This window comes from Akebia trifoliata, chromosome 9, assembly GCF_017979445.1.
Source record: "Akebia trifoliata isolate Shusen 1 chromosome 9, ASM1797944v1, whole genome shotgun sequence".
Taxonomy (NCBI): Eukaryota; Viridiplantae; Streptophyta; class Magnoliopsida; order Ranunculales; family Lardizabalaceae; genus Akebia; species Akebia trifoliata.
In genome coordinates this window covers 15,768,505-15,795,748 of record NC_141383.1, presented here as the reverse complement: position 1 = coordinate 15,795,748, position 27,244 = coordinate 15,768,505, and the positions used below count along the sequence as shown (strand labels likewise).

Below are 27,244 nucleotides of genomic sequence, written 5' to 3'. Positions count from 1 at the left end.
TGCTTGGTATACATCTCTGTTGAATGTTGTGTACCAGCACATTGGTCGTGATTTATCGTTAGCATATATATTGATTTTCATAAAGGTACTTGGATTTCAACCCGTCATCTTTGATACGAATATCTTGTTTAGAGAGGCTGAGACGTATGATATAGTAATCGAAACCAAAATTGAACTCACACAAGCCATTTTCCACAGGAAAGATTAATCTACCCAGAGTATCCACTTCCCAATCATTAAAGGTTCTTTTTAAACCCAAAATCCCAATTGGTTTTCCCATTTTCAAAATTCTAGAAACAAGAGATAACAAGATTCTTTTTCAAAGACAAATCAAAAAGCTCTGGGAACATGTCTCTAAGAGGAGCATTCCCACACCACAAATCCTCCCAAAATCTTAGTGTATTCCCCCTCCCAACCTTACACTTCACTCTTTTCTTAAATTCCGAAAGTCTTCTAAGGATATCCCTCCACATCCCACACCCCGCCGCACTACGAGCAGGACCACTTTCCCACCACTCACATTCTCTCTATACTTATCCATAATTACTTTCCTCCACAAACGTTTCCCCTTCTCCCCAAATCTCCAAAGCCACTTCCCCAACAAAGTCAAATTCATAGAACCAAAGTTACGAAAGTCCAATTCCCCATTTTTCTTTGGTAAGCAAAGCTTTGTCCAATTCACCCAGTAGTGTTTTTTGGAGCCATCCTTACAATTCCATAGAAAATCTCGGCAAATTCTATCTAATTGTTTTTCCATATTCGTTGGCAAGGAGAATAACGAAAACATATAAATAGGAATACTCGTCAAAACATTCTTGATGAGAGTAAATTTCTCCCCTTTTATTAAAAACTTGGGTTTTGAAGAGTTTAATTTCTTTCTCATCCTTTCTAAGATTGGCTCCTAGATATCCCTAAAGAAGCTCAACTGTCTCGACGAATGATCCAAAAAAAATTAAGGTATCATCCGCAAACTGGAGATGAGAAATCACATGTCCACTTACCCTAGTAGAAAATCCATTAAGTTCTTCCACAATTACTGCCTTGGACAACATTCTTCCCAAGGCTTTCATAACTATCACAAATAAAAAGAGCTATAATGAATCTCCTTGGCGAATACCCCTTGAGCTTCTAAATAACTAGTTGGAGATCCTTAATCAAGATCGAAAATGTGGATGTGGAGATACATTTCATAACCCAACGAACCTACCGTTCACCGAACCCCATCCTCTTCATCAAATATTTCACAAATTCCAATTCACATGATCATAGGCTTTCTTTAAATCGACTTTGTAGATTTGCCTATGGAATTTAGCTTTTTTTCGCGAGTCAATACATTCATTGGCTATTAAGACCCCATCCAGAATCTATCTCCATACTACAAAAGCTCCTTGAGCCGGACCAATGATATTACCTAACACCGTCTTCAGCTTAGACGCCAACACCTTTAAAATATTTATATAAACCGAGCTCACCAGACTAATCGATCTTAGATCCATAATGTCTTCCATGCCTGACACTTTAGGGATCAATGCAATGAAAGTATAGTTAGAACCCAGGTTCTACCTTCCTTATAAAAGTCCTTAGTCATTGCCATCACATCATCTCTTGCTGTCCCCCAACAAGCTTTGAAGAAACTAAGAGAGAAACCATCTAACCTCGGGGCCTTGTCACTAGCCATCCCACTCACCACTCCCCACACTTCCTCTTCATTGAATAGTCTATCCAGCCACCTCTGGTGATCTAGAGAGATACTATCAAGGTGTAAAGAGTCTAACGAAGGCATGAACGCGTGCTTCTCCATATACAGACTGTTATAGAATTGCACCACCCCCTCACACACCTCTTTCTCACCCATTTTCTACGAACCATTGACTCTAAGCTTCGAAATGAAATTTCCTCGACTATTAGAATTCACAGTACGATGAAAAAATGATGTCTTTCTGTCTCCCTCCTTTAGCCAACGAACTCTCGACTTTCGTTTCCAACAAATTTCCTCTATAGTAGCTAGTTTTTTTAACTCAACTTTAAGATTCACTTGCCTTATCCTTTCCCCAGTGCCCAAGCATCCTCTTTCCTCCTTATTCCCCAGCTCTTGTAACTCCAACAACGCAACAATTTTCCTATTGTTCACCGAACCAAAAATTTCCTTATTCTAGATTTTCAGTTTCTTTTTAATAGCCTTCTGTTTCAGTCTCAAAACCTTCCCTGGCCTACCCTCAAACGAGATCCCATTCCACCAATTATGAATCAACTCCTCGAGGTCTTGCTGTTCTAATCATATATTCTCAAATCTGAAGGGCGTAGGACAATCCCTCGGTACCCCAGCCACCAAAGAAATAGGACTATGATCTGACACTGGATTCAGCTACTTGTCTTGTATAATCCTCCCAAAATGCTCTTCCCAACCCAACGAGACAAGAAAAGGGTCCAACCTGATAAGAATCAGATTTTCCTTATTATTCGACCACGTAAACTTTTCCCCACCAAGCGGAAGATCAATTAGCTCATTACGATCAACAAACTCCAAGAATTTGCACATTTTTGGTGTAATTCTTTACCAACCACTCTTTTCGAACGAAAAATAGGTAACATTAAAATCTCCCCCCGACAACCCAAGATTTATCCCATTGCCCTCTAATATTTTCTAATTCCTCCCAGAACTGGCTCATATCTCTCTCCAACGTCGGACCATACACCCCTCTAAAGACCCAAATAAAATCTTCCCCGATCAACCTACATAAGACTGACATTGAAAAGGCCTCTATAAGATTATCTTCCACCACCAACATCTTCCTATTCTATAATAAAATAATTCCTCTCGAAACCCCCTAAAAGGGAAGCTCGCACCAAACTACAGATTGAATCCCCCAAATTTCCTTAACTATCCTTTCATCCACCTTATCTAACTTAGATTCTTGTAGTACCACAATATGAGGCTTCTGATGATGTAAGATGGCTTTAATTGCTGCTTTTTTTTAGCCACATTCAAGTCCCTTACGTTCCAAGAAATTTTTTTAATCCATATTAAGCCCTACTAAGCGCCTTCCGACTCTCTTTCCTTTTTTGGCTGTGAGTGAAAAATCTTCTACAGATCTTTTTAGTGAATAATTTCCTTCAGCCTCTTCTTTCTCTCATTGGCCATATTATTACAACACGATAACTGTCTCGTAATTTTCAGCCTGGAAAATTCATACTCAAAGCACTCCCTTGGTGAAATCTTCGCTGCCCCACTGACAGAGGGAGACCTCCCCGAGAGGGACCACTGCCCCACCACTTTTTGCATACAAAAATCTACTCCCTTACTAGTCTTTAGGGCCACATTAAACAGTAACTAAGACATTTCAGACCAGATTCTAGCATATTGGCCAATACTTGCTCTATGAGAGACATTAAATTAATCTGATCATCCATACTACCATTCATCAACTTTTTCAACGAAGTTGTCTTCTTAGAATTTTCAGAAACCCTCACATTTCGCTGCACAATCCTCGAAACTTTTTTCTCTTGCTCAGAGTTAGGTGAACCTTATAATCCACCCTAACTGCTTGTTACCCCTCAGAACTTGCTGGGAAAACATATATTTATCCTTGTTACCAATCCCCAGTCTACTTGATGCACGCATTGCCCCGCTTCTATCACATAAATGATGCTGGGATGTTAAAACCTGGAACCCATGACCCTTCATTATTCTCAAATAGTAAGAAAAGAAGCTGCCTTCTGTCCTGATGTCCAAACCCTACCTACCTACTAGCATCCTACCTTCAAAATCCGCACCCACATTTCCTTCTCCAATAATCGTAATCTCATGTGATGACAGATACATAAATAGTTGACTCTTCCTATGACGAGACCTAATCTTGTTTGCCTCCGGAAAAACATCTCCTACCATCACAATAGAATAGAAATCAAACTGATCTTTGACACCCCCAGATCCCCTACGATGGCTATATTCTGACCCACTGGACTTGGAGATCCTTCTTCTTCAAATCCTATCCAAATGTTAGAATTCAAGTCGTTGTAGTGGCCATTGGTAGCCCCTGTTGAATCCATTGCAATAGGTTCCGATGTAGTAAGGACATTTGACTTATCTCCGCCTTCTACTTGCCTAGTACTGGGCCTCCTCTTAACTATCTTATATCAATTTAAAATATCCCAAGCCTTCTTAATTTTCATCCCAGCCCCTTTAAACGACTCGCCTGGCCCATCTCCAACTTTACTACTCTTCTCTTGAACCTTACATTCCTTCGACAAGCCTGAATCAAAAGAACTCAAGTCTGAGGCCTTACCCAGGTCCACATCATTACCCAGCCTAGTATCTGTCAGATTGTGGGCTTCATTATCAGCCCGCCTGTCACCACCCCAATGGGCCACTAAGCCCATAGATCTCATCCCATTAGACTTGGGCTCACTACCTTCCATCGCCCCACTTAAATGCAACTACTAGGCCCCGTTTGATTCAGCTGCCTGAATCTGCTGTCAGCTTCTGCTGTCAGAAGCTGTCAGAAGCTGAAACACTGAAAAGCTTGTTTGTTACAACTTCGTAAAAGTGTTGTGCTGTTGACCAGAATCTGGTAATTATTGTTTGATACAGCTTCTAGAATCTGCTGTTTAGGGTAAAATGACCAGAATACCCTTAAGGTTGATAGAACACTCAAAATGCATAAAAAATTATCAGAATACCCTTATAAATACATAATTACACTAAATATATATAAATATAATAAAATTATATAAAATTTTTTAAAAATAATTGTATTAATTTTAAAATATTTATAATTCAAAAAAAAATTATAAAAATTTTTATAATTCTACAGAAATTTCGGCAGCATCTCCTCTTAAAAATGGACATATGAAATTTTCTTGATAAACAAAATACCTGCATAATACTCAATTCAACATTCACATTACATCATATATACATAACATATCCACATCACATCATATATACATAACACATCCACATAACTTCTAATTTACATTCCGACATCATTTAAACATAATAATCATAGTTAATATAATAAGTAAAATTGAAATAAATAAAAATATGAAAAATATACATCCAACAAATGCATACAAAATATATTTTTCATTCTTCTTATTTGACTCCGTTACTTTATCTTGAGGAACATTATCATTGATAATGTCAACTTCATCTGCCCAAACAAAAGACCCTGCATGTCTCTATAAAGTAAAATAACACATGAATTAATATCAGTCTCACCAAATATAAATATGCGCCCAACATTAATATCAATATCATATTACCTGCCAAGATGGACACCTATAAAACATCCTCCCATAATTTTCTTTTGTTTTAGTTGTGATTAATGTCATCACTCGACCACATGAACAACATGGTGGATACGTATAATTTGCCATCAATGCTATTCATCATACACAAAGAACATAAATAAATAAGTATAGAATCTTCGAAATATAATTAAAAACAGTATAATCTTTATTTCAACATCGAAGAACAGTATTTATAATTACAATACAAAGTAAAAAAAATTAATATGAAAATGCATCAATGATTGCCAGTAAAAATGGCATCAGCTATTGAATCCCTATGCATTTTCATTATTTGTTGACTCTGACGACCTACTGATGGGGGAACTGGATACTCTTGATCAATGATCCCGTCTTCTTCTTCTTTCATTGCTCCTTCTTCTTCAAATTGAATAAATTCTTCATCGGCAATAGCATGTTTTCTGATAAAATTGTGCAATGCCATGCAGGCCACAATAATGTTTCGTTGTTTGTCCAAATTATAAGAACGCATCATCTTCAAGATAGGTCATTTTGCCTTCAAAATTCTAAAGGTTCGTTCGATCACATTCCGAAGTGAAGAATGTAAATGATTGAACATTTCTTGTCGACCATTTGCCCGTGACCTCCGATAGTCTTGTAGATGGTATCGAACACCTAGGTAAGGTGCGAGATAACCTTCCATGAGCGGGTACCTAACATCTACCAGATGTATTTACCTATTATCCAAACAAATTTATATTGCCTAATCTTGAATATAAATATATATAATTGACAAACTTTTAAATACAGACCTAGTGGAGGATATGAAAAATTTAAATTGGGAGTATTCAATGTCTCAAGGAAGACCCGTGAATCATTCGTCGATCCTTCCCAACCAACCACCACATGAGTGAACAACATGTCAAACGAACATGTTGCCATTATATTTTGCGTGAGTCCCTTATGTCCTCGATATTGCATTTGGTCTGCTATTGGTACAAATGCACTAACATGTGTTCCATCTATTACTCCAATACAACCCTATATATTTTTTAATTATATTAATCTATAAACATTAATAAAAAAATATATTTAAAGTGTATGTATATGAGAAATTACATTAAAATATGGTAAAAAATGAGGATTGTTACGGATGTGTGGAGAAACTTCATTGAGGTCGGGAGGTACAATCAAGGACATTGACAAGTTCACAATCGTCAAAAGAACTATGTTGAAGTACTTGCTAACCGTTTCAAGTAAATGAATAAAACAATCTGCAATTACTCTTTGTCCTTGATTATGTCCTATTATCAATAGGAACATCGCTACTTGTTCCTGAATAGTAATATATCGTTGCATCTTTAGCAGACCCCGTTATTCCAAAATGGAACATAGATTCACAAATACATGACTTTCCATTCTAAACAATGAGTGGCACGTCGTATTATCATTCAGTGTTTTCTACACAAAATCAATCCCCTTGAACGGACAATTACTATGTTCCTCCCTATCTAAGACATTCTCACAATAAAATAAAGAACCTAGGATGGCTCCTCTCGTGCCTATATTTAAAACACTTGACCCAACAGTATTATTGGTATCATCATTTGAATCCATGGTATCAGTAGTATAACAGTATTTGTGCTATCAACATCTGAATCCATTTGACCTGTTTATGGATCCATATTAGTTGTATATACACCCAACTTACAATACAAAATAAAATGATATCCACCACATACAACAAAACTCATTATCCATAATATTAATCACAATAAACATTCAATAGTGCAAATAATATCCATCTATAGGAAAATATAATATATGTCTAACAAAAATTAACATATCCATCTAACAGAGTATATACATCATATTAGTGCAAAAAGTAACCATTGTATATTGCACCCTATAGGTGCATCATCAAACAAACATAAATATAAAAGTAACCAAGTATATTGCACCCTATATGTGCATCCCAAAACCAACATAATATAAAAAAAACATGAAAAAATGTCTAATAATCTATCCCAGCTAGATAATCAGTCATCTCGCTCTCCAACCACCAAAGACGAATATCTGTTGATCGTAACCCACAAAAAATCTCTCTGAATTGCTTGTTTTTCATAAACATCTTCAACGCAAAATGATAGAGATCACTGTTGGGGGTTATATCTGTTAGCTGGTCTAAGAGGTCGATTGACTCTTGAATAGTGCCTTTCTTAACAGATGTCTGATTGATAGAAGCAGATGTCTGATTGTTAACTAAATAAAATTATAAATTATATATAAAAGAAATAAATAAAATTTAAATAAATAAAATAAAGAAGTAACAAACAAATATACCTCTAACCACCCATCCCACCACTCCTCACTTGCATCTAATATACCAGTCTCAACATCATAAGAGACGTCAATATTTGTGCAAATCTTATTCCAACGTCCCCATAGTCCCTTTTGTCTATCCCACTTATTTTTCATTTGCCCTCTATCATAGTAAACGCCAGTTATCCTTTTAAACTCCTTCACCAATGTTTCATATCCGATCTTATCAAGTACTTTATGTGGTCACCTCTCCTTTTTAACTAATTCATAGCATATTTCGACCCAAACTTCATGTTGTTTGGGTGTCCAATCTGCTTTCACATTCTTTGAATTGTTATCTTCCATTTGTCAATGGTAATAACAACAGAAGTACATGGAACAGAACATGTCATATTCTACTTCAACTTTATCATCAATCTTTGACTGTCTAGAGTACAGTAATTGATGTGTGTGTGTGTGTGTGTGTGTGTAAGTTAAAGAAAAACATTCATGATTTAGTTCAAACTTCAAACAATAGTTTGGAAAATATACATTGAAAATCTCCTTCCATATGGGTTTGTTTCCCTTTGTTCACTCCTTCCATCCCATAACCTTGAAGAGGATCATAAACATCTTCAGTTTCACCAAAATCAAAAGGCTTGAGAAAATACAAGGCGTTTTCCATTCTTGATATCAAAACCAATCAGTGAGCTCATTTGTCGATTAAAATATTAGTTTTCTTGATTAAACTCTACCTATTATAACCATTGTCATGGATGAGGTGATTCACGAAAAACAACTTGGCAACTCATAGTTTAATCTATGATTAAGTAAATAAATACGATAAAATATATTTCCAATCATTTAGTACTTATATCGGTCTCGGAGACCACGTACATTTTGAGTCCAAATACATTTTGAAGGTTACAACCAAACAATAGTTTGGAAAATATACATTGAGAATCTCCTAAAAACTTCAGCCAAACAATAATAGACATACAAAAAAGTGAAGAAACTAAAGAGAAACAAATGATCTAAACAAGATATAATAGAAATTAATACAGGAGAAGGTGTCATGGCATGAAGAAAAATAAGAAGGAATGGTGTATTAAAGTACATAAAAAGAAGCAACAAGAAAGCCTAATGAAAATCTGTTCTTTATTTGAGTTGTTTTTTTTTTTTTTTTCATTTTCATTTTCAGATTGTGCAGATCTATAGAAAAAACCTAGCTCAAGATTGAGATAAAAAAATTCAGAGAAAATCAGTGATATTTTCAACTACGAATCATGCACAACATCAAGGAATTACATCTACAGAATAATCTATACTAAATCGAAATTTAGAAAATAAAATTTGAGATCAAATTAAATGTTTCACTAAAGATCATAAAGTATCCATAAGAAATCACATAGAAAAAAAATTAGAGAGCCATTCAATCGATCACGAGCTTTAACATCAAATGACATTGAAAGAAATAAGAAGAAGCCCTAAATTTCGAAGCAAAAACAGCGGAGAGGGGATCAACTTTGCTTACCTACTAAGCAGAAATGTCAAGAGGAGAAGACGGATCTGAGCGAGGCTCTGTTGAGAGAGATGTGCGAGAGAGAAAGAGTGAGAGCTTTGCAAGAGAGGGATCTGTGCGAGATTGAAATCGAACGGCTGTGTGTGATGTTTGTCGACCGAGAAGAGAAGAAAAGAAGCAGAGATCGAGACCTAGAGATAGAGAGAGAGGAGTACGACAGAGAGAGGAGTGCGAGAGAGCGTCTGTGAGATGAGGTTTGACGATTTCTGTCGAACGAGTGGGTTCTGATCAGTTTCGGTCGAACGAGAGAATAGAGACGATGGACATGGGCAAAATCATCAATTCACATGAGCCGTTTATTCGGTGAATAATTCCCCCGCAAACGCGAATAAAAAAGCGGTACGAAAGAGCTTCTCTAATTTGCATTTCAAAACGCAATTCCGAAACGCAATTTCTTAACGCACATTTTACCAAACGATAATTACAGCCGGAAACGCAGATTTTAGATGCAAACGCACTACAATCCGCGTTTTGAAGCGGAAACAAACAGCACCTTAATATATTCTAGATTCCTGGATCCCTTAACCAACAACTCTATTGTTCGTGAATGTTCCAGGTCCTATTGGCGTGACTGTGAACATTGAATACACCTGTCACATGTGTTAGTGCACTGACGAGATTTGACTTTCAACGATCTCAAAACCTTATCTTGCATACATTCTCTACCCAGGTATGATAATTTTTGGATTGAAACTTTAACGCTAGGTATTTCCTCCTATTTTGCCTTTCCATCGTCTGAGACCACTCCTCGTCCACCTGCGTTCATACATCAACTGAGATGCTAACCCCTCCAGCTTTATCTTTTTCGATGAAGACCTCTTGCATCAGTAGTTGCTATATCGTGTGTATGTCCAATATATGTACATATAATGTTGGTAATCTGCAGAAACTAAAGAATGAATAGATGATCGTGCCAAGAAACATTTGTTAACATGGCAATGCACCAACAATCCTTGGTCTTTTAAACACTTCTTTTTTTATCTACTACTGTAATTAGGCCAGCAGAAATACCTGTATTTTCTTCATTTAGCAATCCATGTTTTCTCTTTGTATTGGTTGATTATTCGAGACCGTGGAGACTCAAAATACTTATTACATAGTGTCTGGTGGTGGAGAACATACTGCATATATGTTGTATAAAGAGAGCTACTATTGAGACCCCAACTTTTACTTATTACACTCCAATTTCTTAAATTATTTCACACCCCAATTAAGGATTAAACCACTCTCTTCAAACATTACCGAGGTTTGGCTCAAATTACAATCTCAACATTATAACACTCGTTCAAACAATTTGAATAGTTGTATACCATTATGATTAGGCTAAAATAAAATCCTAAACCCAAACAATAGAAATTTAGTAAAAAAAAAACGAGGGCTTCTATTCGCACCCCAACTTTTACTTATTCTCAATCATTCATTTATTTTTAATTAGGGTGTAATAAGTAAAATTTGGGGTGCCAATAGCAGCTCTCTTTATAAAGTAGCGGCTCAGACAAAAGAGATAGCTCAGTATTAATTAGTCAACTGTACACACCCCTTGTATTATGTACATAGTAACTTTGATCCTGTGATAGGGGTAAGTTGATATAATACAATATCTCAATGTAAGGCCACATTGGATATGGAACTAGTGATACTGTTTTTGGACTTCATTATTCTCATGTCGAACAAAATGGGCGAATAGAATCCTAGTGTCAGGGGATAGGGGTCAGAGAAGGTAAACTTAACCCACATAGTTAGAGATTGTAATGACACAATTATTTTCTTAACTTCCAACTGCCTCATGGACTAGTTGCTTGTGGGGGTGAGGATGGTGCTGTTGAATGCTTTGACTTGAGAATGAAATCTTTAGCTGGTAGGCTTAATGCTGTTGCACCTACTGGAGTTGATTAGGTGCTGCTCTCGCATTCTTCTGAGTTATTTAGGGTTTTCGGGTGCAAGTACATGGAGATGGATTTGTGAGAACTAGAGTTTGCCTGTGCCTTTGGCATGGTCATCATCTTTAAGGTTAAAAGAGGTAAAAGTGGAAAAATAATTAAGTTGGAGGGGTATTGTTAAAAAAATTAGGTTTAAGGTGGTTAATAGTGGAAAAATAATGAAGTTGGAATGGTATCATTAATAAAGGGAGAGATGAGGAAAGGCGACAAAGTGGGTTAAAGGGGAAACATAGTAAAGTTAGGGGGGTATTTTGAAAAGGGGGTAAAAGAGGAAAAATAATAAAATTGAAGGGATATTATTAAAAAAAAAAAGAGGGGGGAGGAGAGGAAAGACAATAAAGTTGAAAAGATGAAAAGAAAAGGCAATAGAGTGAGTGGCCCCACACAAAAGAAAATGCAATGGATGTAACTGGATGAAATGGTTAACCTCACAAAACTGTAGCTGAATGGAATATTTATCCCCTACAAAATTGTAGTAAAGTGGTTCTTATAGTTGTGTTTTATTATATAGATTGGTTTCTCAACCCAATTATAAGGCATCTAAAAGGCTATAGATATCATTGACAAACTATCGAAGTCCAATATTCCTTAGCTAAACAAGAAAAACACAAATATATAGACATTGATTTCTCATCCTTGGTTTAGGCAACAATGGCTTGCACTCGAAACTTCCCTTATGGTTGTTTTCACTATTTATTGAAAATTCTTCTATATTTGTTTCTTTGGTCTTAGAAAGCTCTCTTACTATGAATGCTGGATTTTCTAGGTGGTTACTGCATTAGAATTTGATGAAGATGGGGGTTTCCTCATGGCTGTTGGAAGTAGTGCTGGAAAGGTATGATGGCACATCATTCTCACAATGTAAAATCTTATGTGGTTTTGGACTCTTACCATTTTATCTCAACCTTTGTAATTTTTTTTTTCATAAAATCCTTTTTGGTTAATTTGTTGTTGATTATAAATATTGTAATTATTTGTATAATTGTTTATTTTGTCATCCTTATCTCAACATGTTTTGGGTTTTGGGGCAAGGCTTTGATGACAACGATGGTTTAAATGTGATTTAGTAGGTAAATTTCGGGGAAAAACCCATAATGTGAAGCAGATTTTGTTATAGAGCTGTTATTCACACCCCAACTTTTACTTATTACACCTCAATTTCTTAAATTAATTATCACACCTTAATTAAAGATTAAAACACACCATTCGAACATTATGAAACATTGGTTCAAATTATTTCCTCAACGTTACAAACCATTATGTCACATTCAAACAACTTCATCAGTTGTTTACAATTAGGATTAAGCTCATATAAAATCCTAAATCTAGCAATTAGAAATCTAAACAAAAAATAACTGAGAGTTCTATTGGTACCCCAACTTTGACTTATTCTCAACCATTGATGTATTTTTTTAATTTTAATTGGGGTGTACAATTAGAAGTTGGGTGCCAATAGAAACTATCTTTTTAAAAACCCTTTAATTTTTCAGGATGATATTTCTACCAGTGATTTGAAATTTACAACCTTTGTTTACCGGTGCTTGAGGATTTATTGTCATTAAACAGTTGAATTAAAGATGTTGCACAGGTCACCCCTTTTAAAAAAAAGTAAAATTAATTTAAGAAGAAAAAAAATGAAAGGTTGGGAAGGACTATTTACACATGTAAATTGGGTATACTGCTTGCTACTATGTTTTGGTGTGGGTTCAACAATCAAAACAATCACTTCAGCTGTAACCTACGTTCTCGTTCTTGCCATTAAATATGCAGGTATTGATCTATGACTTGCGCTTTTTTTTTTATTTATTGATAAGCCGGGATTGAAGGGTCCCCTCCCTAAAAAGCAATACTAACGAGTGTAGATACAAGCATTATCTTCTTCAACAATTCTTAGAAGATCATGAGGAACATTAGAATTATCCTGAAATATTAAAAACCCATCCGAATCAGCCCCCAATTTTGCTAAAAAATCCGCTGCTCTGTTTGCTTCTCTCCATTGGAATTCAAAATTACATTCAACAAATTCTTGGGCTATGACTGCAATCTCCATCAGCATTTCATCATACTTACATGAAGGACTAGTCTCACCATTTATGCACTTAATAGAATACAATGAATTTGATAAGATCAGAATTCGTTTGAATTCTTTCATTTTTGCAAAACGCATTGCTTCAAGTATCGATTGGATTTCAATTTGAATTATGTCTCTTCCCTCACTATTACTCCAAGCAACAAAATGCATAACTCCATTTTTATCTCTCCCAATGAATCCAAAACCAACCCCTTGACTTGATAATGATCCATCAGTACTTATCTTCAACATGTTGTCTGCTGGGGGAATCCACGAGAGTTGTTGAACTACATTTGGTACCAAAGAACCCACATGATCAGTTCTTCAAAATTTGTAACATTACTTCTATATTTTTATTGACAACTTTCATCCCATCAAACCGAAGCCTTACTACCTCTTCCACCTGTTTTAGAATCACCTCCTTTTGAACAAACAATTCAGCAAAAAGCCGCTGATTTCTTTCTTTCCAGCAGAGGTAGATCACTGCACAAACCGTTCAATACAACATCTGTTTAATATGTTTTTCCTGAAACAAAATGTTGTTAATAACCTGCATTTTCTCCTCAATTTTCCCCATGCCAACTCTTATTATTCCAAACCTTTGCAAAGATTGTTTCCATATCCATCTAGTATATGGACATTGGAAAAAAATGTGATCATTTATCTCCTGATTGTTACAGCACAATACACACCTAGATACCCATTTAAAACCCCTCTTATTAAGGTTTTTCACAGTCAATAATTTCCTCTTGATTGCTAACCAAGCAATAAAAGAATATCGTGGAATGCCCTTATTACTCCATATAATCTTTCTCCACCCCACTGACTCCCGTTCTTCATCCAACACTTCATAGGCTGATTTCGAAGAGAATAGACCATTTGTTGTTAATCTCCATACTATTCTATCTTTAAAATATGACTTGCACTCTTCTATGATTTGCTTAATGTTTCTAGAAATCTAGTAGTTGTGCATAAGATCAAGTCTCATTTTCTTTGGCTTAGTTCTGACTAGTTGCTTCTTGCAACCATTACCATTCTTATAGGTATGGAAGTCCAATATTGGACATCCAATGGCACCAACCTCTTAATTCTGAGCGACCTAAGTTGATCATTACTGATAAACATATTGTTAGAATTTGGGACCCTGATATGGTAAGGAATTCTTTCTCACCATATTTGTAAACAAGTAGGATGCCATGTTTCAACAGTTTGTGAAAATCAAAAAAATTTCCTGCATAACTACTTTTATGTGTTATTTATTATAGAGGGTGGCAAGATTATCTGTGGAATGTTTTCAAGTTTCAAAGATGACTTGGCAGTAAGGAAGCATATTGGAACTGATTTTATGAGATTAAGTGGCTACTGGACATCTTCTCTGGAAATTAATTCTAGGCTACTGGCCCTCATATATATAGATAGGGATTTGGTGACAATCCTTATTTGATAATCCAGTCGACAGCCAATTGTCCTATTGGATTATAAGTTTTGAAATAGGCTATTTTTTTTATGTAGATGATCTCTATGGAAAAGTGATCATCCTTAGAAAAAATCAGCCCATTCTGAAACTTGTAACCCCATCAAAAGTGGTTTACAAAGTTGAAGAATCATTGACTAACAATAAATGGGTTAAAATAGCTTATCCAACAAAGACTAATTTATTCATACATGTTTTTACCATCCTGTAATTGCTCCCTTAAGAACCACTTTATCTGATAATCTTCACCATTCCTCTGATTTGAAAGAGTTGATCCATTGTGTCTGTTTAATGTATATATCTTGAAAATGTGTGCAGTTAAATGATCTGAAGAAAGAGATTGGTTATTGGGTACCAATTCTTACATTATTATTATTCCAATGCTTGCATTACTTTTGCTCTAGTAGCATTGATTTTGTGCGTAACGTGGCATAGTCAAAATCACAGAGATTTTTCTTGCTAGTGTTTGATACTTTTGCTAGGCTTGGGCGAGTAAGAGTGTCGGGGCTGCCAATTAATTGCTAATATAGCCGAGTATTTTCTTTCCTGAACATCTAATTTCTTTATGGCTTCCAGGGAGATGGTCTGACCAGCATTGAACCAATAGGTGGAACTATTAATGATGTATGTGTGTTTCGTGAGAGTGGATTAATGTTGTTGGCTCTGGACTCTAGCCAGATACCATCTTACTTCATACCTGCTTTAGGACCTGCCCCAAAGTGGTGCTCGTGCCTGGAAAACTTAACTGTATCAGTATTTAATGAGATTTTATCTGTTCTTTTAATAAAATTATACACCTTAATATTCTTACTTCCTTTCCATTTGGTTCATAGTTTATTAATCACACCTCTGTTAATTTTAAAAAATATATATTATTACAGGAAGAAATGGAGGAGGGTGCACAAACAACTATTTATGATGATTTCAAATTATTGACTAAAGAAGACCTTGAGCGGTTGAACTCAACGAATTTGATTGGCACTAATCTTCTAAGAGTGTACATGCATGGCTTCTTTATAGATCATCGGTTGTATAAAAAGGTAATACTGTCTTGTTGTCTTGAGCATGTATCTTCTATGAGGCATTATACTTTTTCAGAAATGGAATCAATTATATTTAGCGTTTCAAATTTTTCTTAAAGATAAAACGTGGAGTAATACTTTGAATCTTTCCATACAACTTGTGGCTTATTGATTCTGTTGGATATCATGATTCCTCATCCAGTGTTGCAGGCAAAATCGTTAGTAGATCCATTTGCATATGATGCTTATATAGAGCAGTGGAAACAAGAGAAGCTGGTGGCAGAACGTGCTTCTCGAATTACAGTTAGATATATATATCTTCTCTTCTTTGATTCTGCTAGCTTCTCTCGTTCAATTAGTTAGCATTTTAACATTTTTGATACAGGTTTGATACTGATGTCATCCTTCTTTTGATTTTCTGTAGATCAAGAGGAAATTACCTAAAGTTAATCGTGTTCTTGCCGCTTGTCTTCTTGAAAATGACGAAGCTGCAGAAGGTGAAGTGAACGATGCTGATGGAAAGAAGAAATCATCTAAGAAAAAGAAAGGACTAAGCAGTGAGGTGATGAAAGATGAACGTTTTGCGGTGATGTTTGCAAACAAGGTACCCAATCAATCGATCATTCGGAAATGTTTCTAATCTGGGCATTAATTTATTATTTACACATGTTATGAAGTCTCTTTGATGAATTAATAATGCCACCAGTGACTATTTTAACTATAGTATCGGTAGCAAGAATCTTGAAACATCACCTAAATGTAGAGAGCTTATATTCCATATCAACTTTTTTATATAACACCCTGACACCAATTGATGTACTTTTGTATGCTCTCTCCCTCCCTCCCTCTCTAGTTGAAGAGAAGGGAATGGCGTGAATGATGAAGAAACAAAAAAGGTCATCCCAATTCGCCACGCCTTTCATACTTTAAATATTTTGATTGGTGTGTTATAAAAATTTGATGTAGTGATGACTTCTCTGAAGTGCCATCTTAGCTAAGTTGATGATGTGTGGAATGTTTTCCCAGGTTCTAAGTTCAAACTTCAAAACCCTCTTGAACCCATCTTCACACCTTCACATTGCCAACCACTAATCCTTTACCTATAAAAAAGTGGTTTACAAAAAATTGGATGGCCCACGATTCTTCAACTTGTAAATTGGAGTAGAGATTATCCTCACAAAAAGACAGCACATTCCTAAACTTCTAACTTACATGAGACAAAACATTTTGGCCTCTTGAACTTGATCCAATATATATATTTTTGATAAGTATAATGTATTGCAAAAGAGAAAAAATAGAATACAAAGAGGCCGAGAAAGCCTCATAGAAAAAAGCAAAGAAAAGTAACAAACAACATCAGTGGTTACATAAAGAGTTCCATTTAAAAACAAAGTTATCAAAGGAAAATCCCGCGAACTGTATGTTCTGTTTAGACCAAAGATATAAATAATCCAAGATCTCCAAGAAACCTGCATAGGAGCTTCTAACCTTACTATTGAACACCTTGTTATTTCTCTCATTCCAAATCCCCCACGCAATAGTCGAGGGAAGCATAGTCCACAGGAAACGTTTTTTAGTGTGAAAGGAATTATTGATCCACTCTTCTAACAACGAAGAGAACTTACGAGGAAAGAGCCAATTAATACGGAATAAACCAAAAAAAGTTAACTAAACGTTATAAGAAAATGAGTAGTGATTTAAAATATGATCTACAGATTCCCCTTCCCCCCGACAAAGGGGACAACAATTGGGAGTGATCTAACTCCGAGCAATCAAGTTATCCATCGTAAGAATACTTTTAGGGGAAGTTAATGAAATAAAAAAGAAGATTTTAGAGGGAACTGATTTGGACCAAATGATGGAACCCGATATGGCGCGCTCAGCAAAATGATTGAGTCACTTATGGAAGGACCTAATAGAGAATCTAAAATCCTTAGCCCTTATCCATTCCCACCTATCCTAATAACTTTCGTAAAGATGAAACGTATGTAGGAGATCAAGGAAAGATGTAACCTCAGTTAGTTTTCAATCGTTAAATTTTCTCCTGAACCCCAAATCCCAAGTAGGACTGGACTTGTTGCGAATCAAACTTTCCTAGATTGAGCGATTCGTCTTAATGGAACATGCATACAAAGACGAATGCCAGAGATGTTGTGCCGCACCAAATATCATTCTTGAATCTGATTTTGTCCCCCACACCCGCTTTAAATCCAATCCCTATCTTGAAATCCTTGCTTACTTTCAAAATCCCTTTCCAAACACGACACACACACACACACACATATATATATATATAGAGATAGGAGATCGTTCAAGGGCCAAATATTTTTGCCAACGTGTTTCGTCCTATACGGGTTAGAGACCATTCTCACAAAAAATCAGCTTATTCCGAAACTTCTAACTCCACTTTACAACTTGAAGAATCCTGGACTGTCAATTATTTGTAAACCATTTTTGATGGGGTTGGAAGTTTCAGAATGGGCTGATTTTTTGTGCAAATGGTAAGAGTGCGCATGACTCATGAATGAGGAAGTGTTTTTTTTTGCATCATCCTAAAGGTGTAATTAGTTGTTGTCATGTACCCTATTTTTGTGTCAATTTTTTTGTTACTTACACTTTGTACTAAATCATGTTTGTTGTTTGGGTTCTTGTTCAGGACTTTGAAGTTGATGAGTTCTCTCAAGAGTATCAGTCCTTACATCTTGCATATTTCAAGAAGCATGCCTCATTGATTGAGGAGCATTTTGAGCGAGTCATGGAAGATGATGATGAGGGTTTAAGTGATTCTCATGCCTCCACAGTACTCGAGTCTTCAGAAGATGAGCTCAACAAGGACAAAAGGGAAGTTAAAAAGAAGGCATCACGGGTTCCAAGGTTAGTTTTTTTTATATATAATAATGGAATGGTCTTTTGTGGGTAGACCATACAATTTCAATTAGAAAAGTTGGATTTTGCATGGTATATTGTATTCTTCGGAACTTGTGAAATATCTTGGCTTTGAAAAATGAAAATGAAAACTTTTCTAGATGACCCAGGCAGACCATATTCATTTCTAAAGCTGGCTTAGTGGCCAGGATTAGGGCTGTCAGTGAACCTAATCAGACCCAAAATCGTATTTGTTATGATGCTACAACACTAGGTCTGGATCTGGATCAAGGATTTGAGTTTTCCGATAAGGACCTGATCCGAGAAGGATCTGATTTAAAAACTTATTAGATCGGTTATAGATCAACCATCTCCCAATCCAATAGGAATCCTATACCATATGTTTTTGAAAATATATAAATGATGTATTTTTGTGTTATATATTCTATTATGCATCTATTGTTCTGTATATACTTCTATGAATCCAAATTGGATAAGATTAGGATCAATAGGATCCAAAACAACATAGTATTTCTGATCAGGTCTGGATCTAATTTTTTTTTTTATCAGATCAGCCAGCTTAGTGCCAATCTGATGAGAAAGCTAATGCCTTGGTCGAGAAAAAAATCGATCATCTCATCTGAGACATTCCAAAATATTTTGAGACATTCAAAGCATTCCCAAAACATTCAATCTTTCCATGTCAATATTTTGTTTTGGGCTCAGCAGAAATCGGAATGTTTTGTTCAAAGCATTCCGAGATAGTACAAAATTATTATTTACTACTTTTGAAACCATGCCTATTTTCATTAATATGCATTATCCTTTCCTTTTGATCTTCATCACATGTAGAAAAACAAAAAATGAATGCATGTGTTTTTCTAATGATGATGTATAAAATCTTCAGGCTATATGAAGTGAAGGATGAACGTCATGCAGAAGCATTTTGGAACCGTGCATCACTTGTGGCAGAGGAGGCTCTTCCTCTAGGAGAGAGGGTGGCCTCTCTTCAAGACCAACGGGTTGCTGGTATCCCCAACAATGTTAAGTTAGGACCGGGAGGATCTCTAGAGATCTCTTTTGTTTCTAGAAGCTGTGCCAGGTACAGAGAGGACAAGGAGGAGGAACGAGAAGCGAAGAGAAAGGGAATCCAATCCTTGGGCCTGAAATCTGATAGATTTGCTATCCGAGGTAGAGGACCTGGTGGAAGAGGCCGTGGTGGTGGTGGTGGTGGTGGTGGTAGAGGGAGGGGAGGTAGTCGTGCTAGGAGCAGAGGAAGAGGTCGGAGGTGAAGTTAAGCTTAGCTTGAATTCACATATTTATCGTCTTATTGTTCCACTTGTTTCCAGGAAGAGGGAGAGATGGTACCAGAGAGGTTCACCATTTTTGTCATATTGAGAATCTGCCTAGTTTTTTTCTTCACATTTAAGTTTTCATGTAATTTAGTCAGACTTAATATTACAGCAATATTTTTGTTTTAAGTCTATTCTGGGGGAATTAACAAGCAACAATCTCCAAGTGAATGTAATGTTAAAGTATTCATAGTTAATTGTCCCTAGAACCAAAGCCATGTTAAGGCCATGTTCGGTACAAATGCAGCTGATATGCAGTGCAAATGGTTTGCAATGACCGATTTACTATTGCTTGGTAACCATTGGGAAATCTCTTGCAATAAAACATTTCATTGCAATTTTGCAAATGATTTGCGCTACTTTTTGTGTTTCAAATCATTTATTGAGATTTCTTAAGAATTTGGGTGATCCAGACAAATCATTCAATTTGCATTGTAACCATGCACAAGTTAAATCGATTTCAGAAAATTATTCGCATTTCCAAAATATTTACATCATACCAAGCAGGGCCTTTATTTACATTATTTTCCAGGGATTTGGATACAAAAAATAGTCAAAACTAAAATTATTAGCATAACTAAAACTGTTCTAGATCTATATTCTAGCGACAATGTATAAATTCTCCTAACTTCTAATTACAACAAAATACTAATTTAGAGGTATTTGATTATCCAAATACTTGAACAACTCATAAAATAATCATTTAGGAAAACAGTGAAAGTGCGCTATTTTGGGACTGGAATTTGAAGGTTTCCATCCGTGATATTCAACATAAATTTATACACCGACAAAGTTACATGAAGAATCAGGATCAGGTTATGTGTCCCTTCCTATAATAGGAAGGGTCGTATGTTTTAGTTGGATTTTAAAACACATTTGGATCCTAATCAAGCTGTTTTCTACGTGGTACACAGCCCTGTGTATTTAATCTCTACTTAAAACATGGCATATAGACCCCATTCTTTTTTATTTTGAATTATTAGCTGGGGTTGATGAGACCCCTCCTAAAAAAAATACTACTAAGGACCCGATGTGTTTAATCTCCAATTAAAACATGACAAGTAGACCCCATTCGTTTTTATTTTGAATTATTAGCTGGGGTTGATGGGACCCCTCCCAAAAAAATTACTACTAACGATCCGATGTGTTTAATCTCCAATTAAAACATGACATGTAGACCTCATTCTTTTTTTATTTTGAATTATTAGCTATGGTTGATGAGACCCCTCCCAAAAAAATTCTACTAAAACGAATGTAATTACTAGGGCTGCAACCCAGGTGGGCTGGCCTGAACTCAACCCGGACTCAACGTGATTGAGAACTTGGGTTATGTAGAAAATGAGTTGAGCCTGAGTTAGAATATCTCAACCCAATTTCAATTCGAGTTAAGCTAGAGTTGAAGATACAAGCAGTCTGACTCAACCCAAACCCAATGCTATATTAGGTTTTCTATTCCCATCTCATTATATTATGATTTATGGACAATTAGTTAAATATTAATGTGAACTTTGATTTGGTATGGTTTGTCTAAATATTCTCTCAATGATGGATATAAGGGTTATATGCGATTTTATTTAATAGTAGTTTTATTTTTGATTTTGTATATATATATATTTTTTAAATATTAAATTTATTTGCTAATCAAAATGCAATTAGGGTTATTGAACAAGTCTAACCTGCCCAACCCAAGCATATCACCCAAAATTATTTAAATTTGGGCTAACCTGAACTCAATCAAATTTTAGAATTTCGAGCTTGGATAGTTAACCTAGGCTTGATGGCCAGGTTGAGTTGAGCTGGGCTTGAAGGGTTCTGCTTCTTGGGTTGAGCCTGAGTTTACCCTCCAACCCGCCTAGGTTGCAACCCTTAATTACAAGTGAGATCTTCCTCTAAAATTTTATGAAGCTCTTGAGCAGTTTTGTCTTCCTCTTCTATTATAAAAAGTTGATCAACATAGGTCCCTAACCGAGCTTAATGATCAGCAGCCCTATTATAGTTTCTCTCTAAAAGAATTCGAACACGCAAGTAGTAAATGAATTTTGTAGCAGTTGAATCTCCTCGACAATTTTGAGTATTTCCACGATGGCTCTATCTCCTTGTTTATACGTAGACACCGTTCTTTTTTATAGGAATGAGACATCTTACTGGATTTCGACTCTTACATGAAAGGTCATCCTGAAGAGCATCTAGCCACTCACTAAAGGACATAACATTTCATCGGCAGATGAGTATCTATTTGCATGCAGATATATGCATAGTCACAAAGTCAGAGTATGGGTTTAAAGCGGTAAGAGAAAACTTTAGAAAAAAAAAGTAGAAAATGAGAAAAAAAAATGATGATACATAAAAGATAAAAAAAAAAATGTAACAGAAAGATATAAAAAATGATGAAAAGAAATGTATATATCTAATAATAGATAAGACATTTTGATTATATAAATAACTAAATAAGACATTTATTTTAATTTATTCCATATTTCCCATTTAATATGATCTCTAACATAATTATATATGTTGTGATATCAAAAAAAAATTTACTTATAAACGTATATATCTTTTGTTCAACATAATACATTTAAAAACTAAAAAATTATAGTACTAAGATAATATCATCAAATCTTATATTTCTACATTTAAGAATCATCAAATTCTATTATCTATCAAATCTCATATTAAAAATAGTAAGTATTTTTTTTTTTTTTTTTTCATGATTTAAATCCTGGAGGTACAACATGTGTTTTAAACACTTTTTTTTTTATTATAAAAATCTAAACATGAGATGTGCGATGACCAAAGTAGGTCCTTGTAATGGTAAGTATGCCCCCGTAATACGTCGACTGATCCTAAAAGTAATATCCAATGACTTCCTCTTGCAACGTTGACGACCATCCCTTTAATGGTGGAGAGCAGAATCAGTCTTTGGTTTATTTTACTTTTATTTAAAAAAATAAAAAATAAAAAGGGCACAAGAAATTGAGCCTGTCTCTTTCGTCATCTTAACTGAGCCTTCGAATCAAGTCACTTGGCCGTTTTGGGTGTACGTGGCTTAATGTTATTGATTTTGTCTTTTCAACCTTTAAAAAAAAATTATAATACTATAAGCCCATAACCATCCCTCTTTAACGTCTAGTCATGTTCCTTTTTGAAAAAAAAAATTAAAATAAAGCCAAGATTGATTCTGCTCTCCACCATTAAAGGTATCAACATTGCAAGAGGAAGTCATTGGATATTACTTTAGGATCAGTCTGGGGCGGAGCTAGTAAGGAGCTGGTGGGGGCAATTGCACCCCCCCCTCCGAACTTTGAGACACTCCTATATTTTTAACTAATTACATGTCCCATTTGTCCTTATTCCCTCACCACTCTCCCCATTTGCCCCCACACCCTCACCCTCACCCTCACCCTCACCCGCATCTCCCTCTAATTTTTATCCTCACAGAACTTTAAGACACCCCTATATTTTCAATTAATTACATGTCCCATTTGTCCCCACCCCCTCACCACTTCAATTTTTTGTTGATGACATTGTCTCTTGATCGAAACTTCTTAAATATTAATTGAAAATGACCTAAATATCATTTTCTTCAACTTCTAACTAAAAATCTCTTAATTTCTTCCTAAAACTATTAATCTTCACTATACAATTAACCATGGTTTGCCCCACTACAGGAAAATCCTGGCTCCGCCCCTGGGATCGGTCGACATATTACGTGGGCATACTTACCATTACAAGGACCTACTTTAGTCCTCACACATCTCATGTTGAGACTTTTAGATAACAGCTTGTACATATATTTAAAAAAAAAGAAACGCATTTAAAACACATCTTGTACCTCTGAGGATTAAAATGATAAAAAATAAAATAAAAAACACTTCCTATTTTTAATATGGGATTTGATAGATAATAGAATTTAGTGATTCATAAATGTAAAAATATAAGATTTGATGATAATATCTTAATGCTATCTTTTTTTGGTGTCATAACATATATAATTATGTTAGAGACCATGTTACATGGGAAACATAGAATAAATTAAAATAAATTTCTTATCTATTTTATTTTATAATCAAAATGTTTTATCTATTATTAGATGTATAATTTTCCCTTTTTACACTCCAGCTGTCATCAATGTAAGACCAACTTAGAATCTTGTTCATCCCTCATAATAAGATGCATATGGCCGTGTGATTCACCTCCTTGTCTTTGGTGATGTTTGCATCATGCAGTCGTTCTCCATCCTAAAAGATTGAGTTACTCACCACCGATGCTTAGCTTCCTTCACAAAAATTCTGATTATTAAACTTGACAGCTTGAAATTTATATATATATATATATATATATATGGGAGCGGTTCAGCAGCCCTAAAGTTTGCCAAACATTGTGCCAAACATTTTTCAAAACATGGGTTAGAAGTTTTGGAATGAGCTGATTTTTTGTGAGGATGATCTCTATGATGAGGAGATCATCCTCACCAAAAATCAGCCTATTCCAAAACTTCTAACCCCATCAAAAGTGATTTACAAAAATTAGACAGTCCACGATTCTTCAATTTGTAAATTAGGGTTAGAAATTTCAACGTTTTTGTAAGGATATGTAGACACATAACGCTACTCATAAAGCTACAACATTTTTGTCTTATATGGGCAAAAAGGTTCGGAATGAGCTGATTTTTTGTTAGGATGATCTCTATGGTGAGGGGATCATCCTTGAAAAAAATAAGCCTATTCCAAAACTTTTAACCCCATCAAAAATGGTTTACAAAAAATGGATGGTCCAAAATTCTTCAACTTGTAAACATTGGGCTAGAAGTTTCAGAATGAGTTGATTTTTGGTAAGGATAATTTCCTCACCATAAAATTCATCCTCACAAAAAATCAGCCCATTCCAAATGTTTTTACACATATAAGACAAAACACGTTGTAGTTTTATGAGTAGTTTTATGTGTATACGGATCCTGATCCTATATATATATATATATTCTTTTTTATCAATCCAAGTGCGCGATCCTTGGTTCATTGAATTGATTTCGTCGATCTTCTTCTTACAATTAAAGATTCCAATCGACAATTAATGATTCATCTTTTAACAAAGTCAAATAAAAAATTCAAAACGTTATTTGGGGTAGCCCCCAACACCGAATCGAGCTTTTGTATAGTTAAACATAGTTTTTTTTTATCAATATCCCATGGACAACGCCAATTTGTAAAGGTAAAATCTCGAATGTTGTAATAACAATCCATCTTTATTATTATTGATGCACACGGACGATAAAAAAAATTACATATAAGAATAATCAAAGAAAAAAAGAAAAGGGGAAGGAAGACAAATGACAAGATCTGTTCACGAGGTTTGTCCCAAAATCAGACTATGTTAACGGATTCCGAAGAATCTTTCCACTATTTTGGAAACCATTACAAGATCTACAAAACCTAGTTTCCTTTTCATTCTTTCCTCCTCCCAAGAATCCTCTCTCATTTACATAGTAGCTCTCCTTACATAAATATAAAAGATGAAACTAAAACTTAATGGAAGGAGTCAATCTCCCCCAATCAAGGGATTCTCCATGAATTATTCACATCTAATTCAAAATATATCAATTAAAATTTTGAGATACGCATTAAATCTGCCATGGCTCAAAACATGTCATGTCGCGGCTTGTATTTTCATATTTTTGTTATTCATTTCTTGAATTCCCGTTGCGGTTTCGTTTTCTATCAAGCTGCAGCTTGAAGACTTTTTATCTTGTATGCTTAGCTTCCTTTTTCTGAGAGTGAACCAATTTGGAGTCAGAATTTCTCCTAAATGTTGGCAAATATCCCAATGTTCCATGCTGTTTCTAAATTGCAAAATAAGCATAAAAATCAAATAAAAACACAAAATCACATAAAAAATATAAAACAAACTAAACTTAAATAAAAACAACTAAAAGACTCTAAAATTAACAAAATATTATATTTAAAAGTGGTTAATTCACAAGTATAAAATCCACTCGTCAGTAATACTCAAATTTTCAATTTATAAATAATAATTTTTATTTTAAAAGCTCACAAATTTCAAATTAAAAATATTAATGTCATACAAGTCACCAAAATTTGAAATCATCACTGAAAGAACTTAATTTGGGGTGAATAATTTTCACTGGAAATAAAGGATGTGTAATTATAAAAGCACCCCACGAATTAATAAGGGCAACCCACACCATAGCCAATTTTTTTTGTCTTATATAGATTAAATTTTTTGGAATGAACCAATTTTTGGTGAGGATGATCTATATAGTCTAGATATCATACTCACCAAAAATCAGCCCATTCTGAAACTTCTAACCACGTCAAAACTAGTTAAAAAAATGATTTACAATTCTTGAACTTCTTTTGATGGGATTAAAAGTTTTGGGATGGGCTGATTTTTTATGAGGATGATCTCCTCATTGTAGAGATCATCCTCACCAAAAATCAACTCATTCCAAGACTTTTAACCCATATAAGACAAAACAATTTGGCCATGGTGTGGGTTTATTAATTTTTGGGGTGCTTATATACTTATCTATAAGATATAAGAGGTAATATCCTTTTAATTATAAGGGCATACTTTGTCCATGCCCAAAAAAACGAAAGGTATACTTGTCCGTGATGAAAAAAGCAAAGTGTTTACCGCTTCAACACTTTTTTTCAGCATTAAAATAGTGCTGAATACTTATGGAACAAGTGGTGATTCTTATCACCTGTGGAGGTAAAATCTCAGATACTGTCGATTCTTCGAGATTTACTCCTAACAATCAATCTTCATTGTTATTGATGCACACGAAAGATTAAAAATCACATATTAAAATAATCAACGAAAAGTGAAAAAGGGAGAGAAGACAAAACACAAGATTTATTCACGAGATTTGTTTTAAAATCAAACTACGTCCTCGAGATTCGAAAAATCATTCTACTATTTTTGAACTCATTACAAGATCTACAAAACCAAGCCTCCTGTTCATTTTTTCCTCCACCCAAGAGTCCCCTCCCATTTACATAGTAGCTCTCTTTATATAAATACAAACGATGAAACTAAATCCTAATGGAATGAGTCAATCTCCCCCCAATCAAGGGATTCTCCATCAATTATTCAAATATAATTCAAAATATACTAATTAAAGCCTCGAGATACTCATTAAATCTGACATGTAACCAATATTCGCCTTATTTACGCCACATGTCTAATATTGATTTTACCCTTTATAGTTAGCTTCCTCTTGTAGGTGGAGATTGATAAGACTGAGATCCACCTACGAGAATACTATACTACTTTCGTGTCTCCGTTTTATCTTATAAAAATATTGTCCCCTTATTTTCATTTGACGGGACAATGATCCCTCAGAACCTTGTGTTCACTTTAAGCTTCT

General features: G+C 35.0%; 1 pseudogene across 1 annotated transcript in view; it reads left to right on the top strand.

Moving 5' to 3' along the window:
• LOC147394399 (uncharacterized) overlaps positions 1-19,914 on the top strand; it is an 85,423-nt pseudogene extending 65,509 nt beyond the window's left edge. The window contains exons 6-12 of the transcript XR_015181311.1: positions 14,188-14,296; positions 15,195-15,365; positions 15,500-15,658; positions 15,851-15,943; positions 16,065-16,244; positions 18,297-18,514; positions 19,413-19,914. The product of XR_015181311.1 is annotated as an uncharacterized LOC147394399 (transcript). The remainder of the gene's footprint in view (positions 1-14,187; positions 14,297-15,194; positions 15,366-15,499; positions 15,659-15,850; positions 15,944-16,064; positions 16,245-18,296; positions 18,515-19,412) is intronic.
• The last annotated feature ends 7,330 nt before the right edge of the window (positions 19,915-27,244 follow it).